Consider the following 9,398-nt stretch of genomic DNA (forward strand, 5'->3'; position numbering starts at 1 on the left):
GAGTTCTCTCACAGCATGGTTCCTCTTCTCCTCTCCTTCCTATGTCTTTCCATCCCCTTTGAGTTCCCACTTTATAGTATTTACATATTGTGCTGAGTAGGCTCAAACACTACAATTCTTGTCTTTTGGTTTTAAGATGTTGCTTCTCTGGCCAGTAAGATTTTCTGAAGGAGGCAGAGGCAGGAGGATCACGAGTTTGAGGCCAGCCTGGGCTACACATTAAAAAAATAAAAAAAATAAAAAAGATTTTGCATCTCTATATGTGGTCCAAGTGATTTTGTGGTTTCTCATTCTCATGTGGTATATCCCAGTGGGATATTCCTCATCTCTCATACAAGTGTGTGATATGACAACTTATTACCATAGTACTGTAGTCCCAAACTTTAAGATAGGGAACTGAGCATACCAGAAAATAAATCACTTGCCCAAGGTATAATAAATAAGAGGTGTGTATATTTTAGTTAGTTCCTCAGGTTCTGAATCATTCCATTAAGAAGGGCAGATGCACACATGAGCTCACAGAGACTGTGGCAGCATACATTAGACATGCACAAGCTCAAGCCAGACCAAATCCCAGCATGGAGGAGGGGACTTGGGCACAGAGTCCCACCCCTAACAGAGATGTTCTTCCCAATTGATAGCTTCTGGAGAGGAAAACCAGCTTTCCCTAGTGGAGTGTCACTAGGTCAGTTAGTGAGATGATGCAGCTGTCTTATGAATCAAACATTCTCTATGGACATGTGACGTGGTTGGAGTGGAATCCATAATCATGGAGATAGCTAGAGAGGTCCTTGTAGGTTCAAACATGGGAGCTTGGAATTGTATATATAAACCAGGGTCTTAGTAATTTCACTCTCTCTCTCTCTCTCTCTCTCTCTCTCTCTCTCTCTCTCTTTCTCTCTCTCTCTCTTTCTTCTCTGTCTGTCTCTCTCTGTTTATCTCTCTCTTTCTGGAGTCGGAGTCTCACTATGTAGATCTGGCTGTCCTAGAACTCACTATGTAGACCAGGCTGGTCTCATACTCACAAAGATCCTCATGCCTTTCCTTCCCCAGTGCTGGGATTAAAGGCATTTGACACTGCACCCAGACTCTAGTAAATTCTCCATGTCTGCAGAATTTTAGGCAGCAGGGTCAGAGACTCTTCCATTTATGAGAACATTGGCTCACGTTTGTCCTCATTCATCCATTTGTTCATTCATAAAGGAAGCATTTTCTCCCTGTCAGCCACTACGCTAGAGAGCCTTTTGTGCACACACAGAAAGCACATGTGCTCTCTTTCCCCCGACTCTTGCCCTCCACTACCCCCACCCCCAGTTTGCTCATGTAGATCTCATCCATTTCTCTGTCATTGGGCGATCCCTGTGTCTTTCTTAGGGTCCTCTTTACTAGGTAGCATCCCTGGAATTGTCAGTTGCAGTCTGGTTATCCTCTGCTTTACATCCAGTATCCACTTATGAGTGAGTACATACCATGTTTGTCTTTCTGAGTCTGGGTTACCTCACTCAGGATGATTTTTTCTAGATCCATCCATTTGCCTGCAAACCTCATGATGTCATTGTTTTTCTCTACTGAGTAGCATTCCACTGTGTATATGTACCACATTTTCTTTATCCATTCTTCAGTTGAAGGGCATCTAGGTTGTTTCCAGGTTCTGGCTATTACAAATAATGCTGCTGTGAACATAGTTGAGCGTGTGTCCTTGTGGTATGATTGAGCATTCCTTAGGTATATGCTCAAGAGTGGTATAGAGAGCTTAGAGGAGCGGGAGGTCCCAGCTGGACCAGGAACAGAGTGGGAGAACAAGGAAAGAGATACCATGATAAATGAAGACTCCATGGGAATATGAAGAAGCAGAGTGCTAGAGAGGCCCCCAGAAGTCCACAAAGATACCTCCACAATTGACTCCTGGCAATGGTCAAGAGAAAACCCGAGCTGACCTGCTCTGGTGATTGGATAGCCGAACACCCTGTCATGATAGAACTCTCATCCAATGACTGATGGAAGCAGATGCAGACATCCACAGCCAAGCCCCAGATGGCGCTCCAGGAGTCCAATCAGCAAGAGAGAGGAGGGATTATATGAACAAGAGACATTGAGACCATAATTGGAAAAAGCACAGGGACAAATAGCCACACTAGTGGAAACACAGGAACTGTGAACCAATAGCTGAGGAGCCCCCATGGTACTGGACTAAGCCCTCTGGATAAGTGAGATAGTTCATTAGCTTGAACTGTTTAGGAGGCCCCAAACAGTGGGACCGGGACCTGTCCTTGGTGCTTTTTGGAACTTAGGGCCTATGCTGTGACATTTTGCTCAGCCTTGGTGCAGGGAGGAGGGACTGGACCTGCCTCAACTGAATCTACCAGGCTGGGCTGACTCCCCAGGGGAGACCTGCTGTGGGATGTTAATGTATGTCCTGTGGGAGCCCTTCTTGGGTTCCTTGTGGCGTTACCCAGCAGGTTTGCATAGAGGATGATTAGGACCATGGGCCTGAGTGCAGGTGTCTGAGATGGTCTGCACTTGGCTGTACTGGGGGATGGTCTGTATGTCAAGTTGCTCTGATTGGTCAATAAATAAAACCTGATTGGCAGTGGCTGGCAGTGTCTCCTTCTGCCTTCCTGTTCTTTTATTTCTCCTCTGTTAGTCCCGCCTATACTTCCTGCCTAGCCACGACCTTGCCACGTGGCTCGTGGCTTACCAGCATCTTCACATGCTGCTTGTCCTGGCAGTGGCTGGCAGGAAAACTCTAGCTACAAATGGCGCCCAACGTGTTGGCAAGAGTTTCTACCTAAAACCTGAGAAAAGATTCTAAAATGGAGCTAAAAATAGCTTCCTAATTGTGTCTCTCAAATGAGCGGCAGCTGCCGGTTTGAGCTACTTGTGCATTCCTGGCGTGTGCGCTTAACCTGCAGTAAGGCGGAAATGAGGCCTCTGCAAGTGGCACATTAAGCTGTGTGGTGGATTTAGCCTTTGCTACTTACAAAACAAAAAAGGTTTCTGGGCTACACGCTGCTTGGATAAAAAGCATAGACTCATGATAGCTCCCAGAGCTGGCGGTAAACGTACCACCGCCATGTTGGGAAGCTGAGGTGGGCGGAGCCAGCAGCCATAGCGCTGTTTCAGTCTTACAAATGCTGCAGTTTAAGGCGGTGGATTCACAATAAGACAGATTCAGATGCAACAAGACTTTAAATGCTTTACAATGTGTGTAAAAATGTACATAGGCTTGGAAGAGAGAGGAAAAGGAACATAGACAGTTATATAAAGAAATAGAAAGTTTTAAAATAGTAAAGTCTTTAAAGAGAAAGTAAAAGTAATATAAAAAATAAGCCATGTAAAGATGGATATCACACAGAGAGTCAGATTATATTGTCTTTGGGATTTTTAACTGCAGAAAGACATTTGATTGTAAAGACTGCTCAGTTGAATCAATGTGTATATTTTAAAGGTATTTCAATTTTGAAATTTATGTCTAAGGATGTTTTGCTTTGGAAAGGAGACTTTGCTTTTGTTTCTACAGAAAGCCAAAGGCTATGGATTTGTTCCAGATTAAGATACATCAGGTTTGACCAGCCAAGACCACCTGAAAGGTCTCTGATGACACCATGGCCCAGATGATTCAACATCCAGAATTGTTTCAAGGCAACTGGCTCAGACGATACAGCCCCACGTTGGGCGCCATTTGTAGCTAGAGTTTTCCTGCCAGCCACTGCCAGGACAAGCAGCATGTGAAGATGCTGGTAAGCCACGAGCCACGTGGCAAGGTATAGATTTGTAGAAATGCGTTACTTTAAGATATAGGAACAGTTAACAGGAGGCCTGCCACGGCCATACAGTTTGTAAGCAATATAAGTCTCTGTGTTTACTTGGTTGGGTCTGAGCGGCTGTGGGACTGGCGGGTGACAGAGATTTGTCCTGACTGTGGGCAAGGCAGGAAAACTCTAGCTACAGAGACCTTGCCTTGGAGGAGGTGGGAATGGGGGGTGAATTGGGGCAGAGGGCTCGGGGGTGGGAAGAGGAAGGACAGGGGAATTTGTGGCTGATATGTAAAACGATTAGAAAATCTCTTATATAAAATAAAAAATAAAAATAAAGCACTTGTGGCTGTCTGCTAAGGTCTGTCTGATGCTAAGGTTTTACTCACTGACTGGATGCTGTGCTTCTGCCCCCGTCTGCTGTTTGTCTTTCCTCTTTGGCTTTGTTGATGTATAATTGACAAATAAACTTCTGTATGCTTAAGATATCGATGTGCTGATCTGATGTACGTATATACTAGGAAATCATTACAGGTTAGCCAACATATGCATTAGTGAAGGCAGTGGCCATTTATTTGTGTTTGTGCAGAAAGAACACTTAAGGTCTTCCTAAACAAATTCCTGTCACGCTGTAACACTACTGACGGTTGTCACCACGGTGCACACTGGTCTCTAGAACTTCTCTTGGATCTGAATCTTCACTTCACCATCACCATCCTATTTCTCCCAGCACTCAGCTCCTTGAAATTGCTCTTGACTTTCTTCGTGTGAGATTTCCTTGTGAAGACTCCACACAGAAGTGGGATCTTATCTACACCTGGCCATCCCAATGTGACCCAGAGTTCCTGCAGCTGTGCCTTTCATTAGCTGCTCATTTCCTGACCACAATCAAACTCAAGTTCTTTATATGCAGGTTTTGGTTTCAGGTGTTTTCAGATTTGCAAGTTCACTTCCCAGAGAAGAAGGTGCCCAATAATTCTGGGGGAACTTTTTATTTTCTTCCTTAGACAAGGTTACTGTGCAAAACTGGCTGTCCCAGAATTTGCTCTGTACACCAGGCTGGACTCGAACTAAGAGATCTGTCTCCCAAGTGCTGGTTTTAAAGGTGTGCGCCATCACCGCCTGACATCTGGGGGACTTTTACTTTGTTTAAAGTGAAATTTCTCCATTACTGTTTCTACATCAGAGACAGGGTGGAGGAGGCAGAAAGGTCCACTTCACTAAGCTCCTGACTGCACAGTAGAGTGAACTTGAACTGCAGCATATCCTTAGTACTCAGTGCTGGATGGCTTCATGCTACTCTGTATATAATGTGCTCTTTAATTTTCCTCAGAGCACTTTTAAATACACAGATAGGTCACAAAATTAAATAAGGTCTGTGTTTGCAGGGTGATATTAAACTAAAAACTACCCAGGTGAGCCCAGGTCAATGAATGGTGCTGTAGGAAACATTGAATCAGCTGTTTCTTTTAGCTCCAGGACTTGGGTAATTCATCAGCTCCTCAACTGAAACAAGTTTTTAATTGTATTACATGTTTCAAACTAAGATTCTGCAAAGCACCACTAATCACCTTCTACTTCTACAAAGTTGAACCATTTCTAATGTACCAAACACCCCTTAATGTCATGATCGTCCTGCTCTGGTCTTGAGTGCTGGGATCAGGTGCTGCCCAAGTAATGGGAAACAAGTGTCACTTTTGGTTCAGAAGTGGAGCAGAGGTGTCAGGAGAGGAGCTGCCTGTGGTCTGTAATTTAAACCGCACTGGGGCAGCAGGGAATTGTTTTAATCCAGCCCTACCCAGACAATTCCCACAATTCCAGGGCAGGGGAGTTTCTCTATGGACCAGAGAGGAGCTGTTTGTGTTCTTGGAGGCAAAGGGCCAGGAGCCAGGAGGATTCTGATCACCTGAGCCCTCCCAGGAGCCCAGTCTCCTGTCACATGGAGCCCAAGCCTCCCCACAGTAGCTATTTCCAGGGTGTGTGTGTGGGAGCTGTTACACCTGGCTGAAATATTGGGAACTTTGGATAAACTGCAGATGATGTCCTGTTTTAGCCCTGACACTTGCTAGATTAAACCCAGGGGAAAGGACAAGCCTCCAAGGGAAGGCTAGGACAGTGACACTGTTGAGTGTCTTAGCTCCTAGACCTACTTCTCTGGAAAAAAAAATCTGTGGGAGGGGCTGGGCCAGGTTTTCTTTTTCTGTTATGGAGTTCTAAGAAATGTTTGCTCAGACCGACTGTTATTACTTGTGCACTGGTGTCCAAATAGTTGAACTGCTGTGCATTGGAGAGGCTTCTGCAATGTAGGGCCTTCGTGTGCAACTCATTTGCCCATTTTGCAGAATAGCCAGTATTTCCAAGCATCCCTGTGAGTGTCTGGGGTCAGATACTGAAACTTGGCTTTCTGTGTCTTGCATAGCCTCAGCTGGACCTGATGCCTGAAAAGGTACCCAGCAGCAAGAGCTGCTCAGACCACAGAGGAGATGTGCAGCATGCACAGTGAGATGGGAAAGTGCTGGGCACTGGGCTGGGTCCTTTGTACCTAAGGTCCTCACAGTGGGGAGGAGGGGAGACTGCAGTAGTACCACAAACCACTGGGGCTCCATTTCCAGCTCCCACAGGCACCTCAGGAAGGGCACTGTGTGAACATGTAGTATGTGGCTGCCAGGACATCAGAGCCTCTGTCCTGGATGAGCACTGCTGGGTGGGAGCACGGAGAATAGTGAACCCGGTGGAGAATGGCGTGGTCACCCTCCTCCCCAGCAGAACTCAGATCTTCTGGATCTCTAGAACATGGTTTCTCAACTTGTGGGTCATGATTCCTGTGATTTTCGAATGACTCTATCACAGCGGCCGCCTAAGACCATTGGAAAACGCAGCTAGTTCCATTACGATACATAACAGTAGCAAAATTAAAGTTATGGCTGGGCAATGAAAATAATTTTACAGTTTGGCATCACCACAAGATGAGGAACTGTATTAAAGTGTGGCAGCATTAGGAAGGTTAAGAACAGCTGGTGTAGCGCCATCAGGGATGCTGAGCAGAGGGAGGCAGAGGCACCTGCACGCCTGAAGTGCTTCCCTCCTTCCAGATCAGGATCCTGTGGCCATGTGTGCCTGCTCTCACTTGCACCTGTTGCGGCCTTAGGGACTGTGTACACTGCCCCTCACCCTGCTGGCCCTCTGCACCCAGCTCAGGGTTCCCTGGATCGGGTGGCCGCACAGACTGCGCAGTCTGTACTGGCATCCCAACAGCTCTTCCTGTGCAGGAAGGTGCAGCCTCTTCCTCCAAGGACCTCTGCCTGGCTTAGGTCTGAGCATGGAGTCTGGATCCAGTGCTTTCCCCCCTCTGTTGCTGTGCTCACAGGAAAGCACCGCTCAGAACCCGGAGTCTGCAGAGCCTGTGGGCTCTGGCCTCTCCACACTTAGCAGATGTGTCCCAAGGATTTCATGATGACTGCAGGTTGGATGACCCAGCCACTGAGTATTTAATAGCAGACATTGCATTCTTCAATCCTTAACTCTAACCATTTACTTTTAAAGAATTTCCAATTCTTCACAGAAATTCTCAATATTGTTTTTTTTTCGGCACATTAAACATACTTATTTTAAATTGTAAATCTGAGGAAAAACCACCTCATGTATTTTGAGATCCATGGACCCACTATTTCTTTGCATTTTTTTTGAGGGGGGGCGCTTTTTCAAAACAAGGTTTCTCCGGAGCTTTGGAGCCTTTCCTGGAACTCGCTCAGTAGATCAGGTTGGCCTGGAACTCACAGAGATCCACCTGGCTCTGCCTCCCAAGTGCTGAGATTAAAGGTGTGAGCCACCATAGCCCTGCCTGGATTTTTTAATATATATACATCATATCTCTTGGTGTTGTGGCTGCATTCTGTTAACTATGAACTGTTGCCCGAAGTTTTGATGGCCTGCTCGTATCTTTTCAGAGCAGAATTACTTCTGCTCCCCAAGGCAGCTGAGGGCTCCAGTACTCCTCAGCCACCTAAACCCATTTTCACAAGCTTAGATGATTCAAGTTGAGCTGGTGGATCTGGAACTGCCCGTCTGTTTCTGGTTGGCCTTTATGTCTAGGCTGCAAGAATCCAATTCAACCTTAGGGCAAATAATAGTTATTAATGAGGTTATTTGAGATCAAAATGATGGTCTTTTCTTTAACAAAGAGTTTTAATATTTATAGAAAATTGAGAAAAGAGATGCTTTTGGGGAGGTGCAAAACCAGCTCATACTGTTTATATTAAGGAACTAAAAATTAAAACATATTATTTGTAATTTTTGCTTTAAAGTATTTATGAAAGAAAATCCATCAAAGAGTTCAGAGCTTACATTAGAACATGAAGAGGGTCTGTGGGCCCTGTCAACCTAGGCGTATATCATCTTGACTGGCTTTAGCTTCCCACACCATGGCTACAATTTTCCAGCCTCTAAGAAGGGGAAAGATGGGCAATCAACGTCACACACCACACTGTTCTTTCTCCTGTTATGATAGGCCTGACTTTTCTACACCAATCCTCCTGCAAAGAGCAGGATAAATCTGGTTTCCAAGTCCTGCATAGGATCATGCATTGAGGACTCGGTTTTACATCTAGCTCCCTGGAAAGGCTAAAATGTTTTCTGTTCATTTACACACTTGAGTTGGACCAACTCATGACCCCCCTGTTGCCCGAGCAACATTTTCCCTTACCACTTTGTGATCTTTGATTTTATATTTTATCCGGGGCTGTTCTCCTGTTGGACTTTGTTCTATCACCTCATCACTTTATCAAGGTGATGTGGAACATAATCTAGAAACACAGGACAGAAGGATGGAAGGAAGCAGACAGTGGAGTTCAGGGTTCCCAGTGAGCCCGAGCAGACAGCACAGTTGGAGCTCACACAGGTGAGGAAAAGTAAAGGCAGCCTTAAGTTGCTTCTCTGGTGCAGCTGAGGGGAGTGTTTTCTCTCTCTGCACAATCAGATGATTCAGTCTTCAGTGTGCATCTCTTCGTCTCTGAGGAAGGAGGTGGAAACACATGGTAATGTTCTATAACCACTTCTCCCTTTCCTCTTTATGACTAAATCACCCATGCACTCAACCCAGCCCTGGCTGAACTGCTCTGACCTTAAAAACTTGTTACTTAAAGACTATTTCAAAACTTTAACATACCAAAGAAATAAATAGAAGAAACCAGAAGACAGAAAGATCTCCCCTGCTTGAGGATTAGCAGGGTTAATGTTGTGATAATGAGCAGCCTACAAACAGCAATCTCCCAAGTCAATGAATATCCCTTAAAATGTAGACAGTGAATAAATAATCTTAACTTTTATCTGGAGATCAAAAGACCCAGGATACCCAAAACAATCTTGAACACCAATGACAAACAAACAACAAACAAATAAAAACCTGCAGGAGACATCAGTGTCCAAGATTTAAAGTTATACCACAGAGCTACAGTAATAAAGACAGTATAATATTGGCATAAAAACAGACTAAAAAAGCCCCATAAGTCCTGACAAAGAGGCCAGCAATGCAGGTTGGAGAAAGGACAGCATCTCTAACACATGGTGCTGATCACACTGGACAGCTACATACAGAAGAACAAAATTAGATCCTTATTACTGATACTGCACAAAACTCAACTCCAA

Source organism: Peromyscus maniculatus, chromosome 3 (genome assembly GCF_049852395.1).
Source record: "Peromyscus maniculatus bairdii isolate BWxNUB_F1_BW_parent chromosome 3, HU_Pman_BW_mat_3.1, whole genome shotgun sequence".
Classification (NCBI taxonomy): Eukaryota; Metazoa; Chordata; class Mammalia; order Rodentia; family Cricetidae; genus Peromyscus; species Peromyscus maniculatus.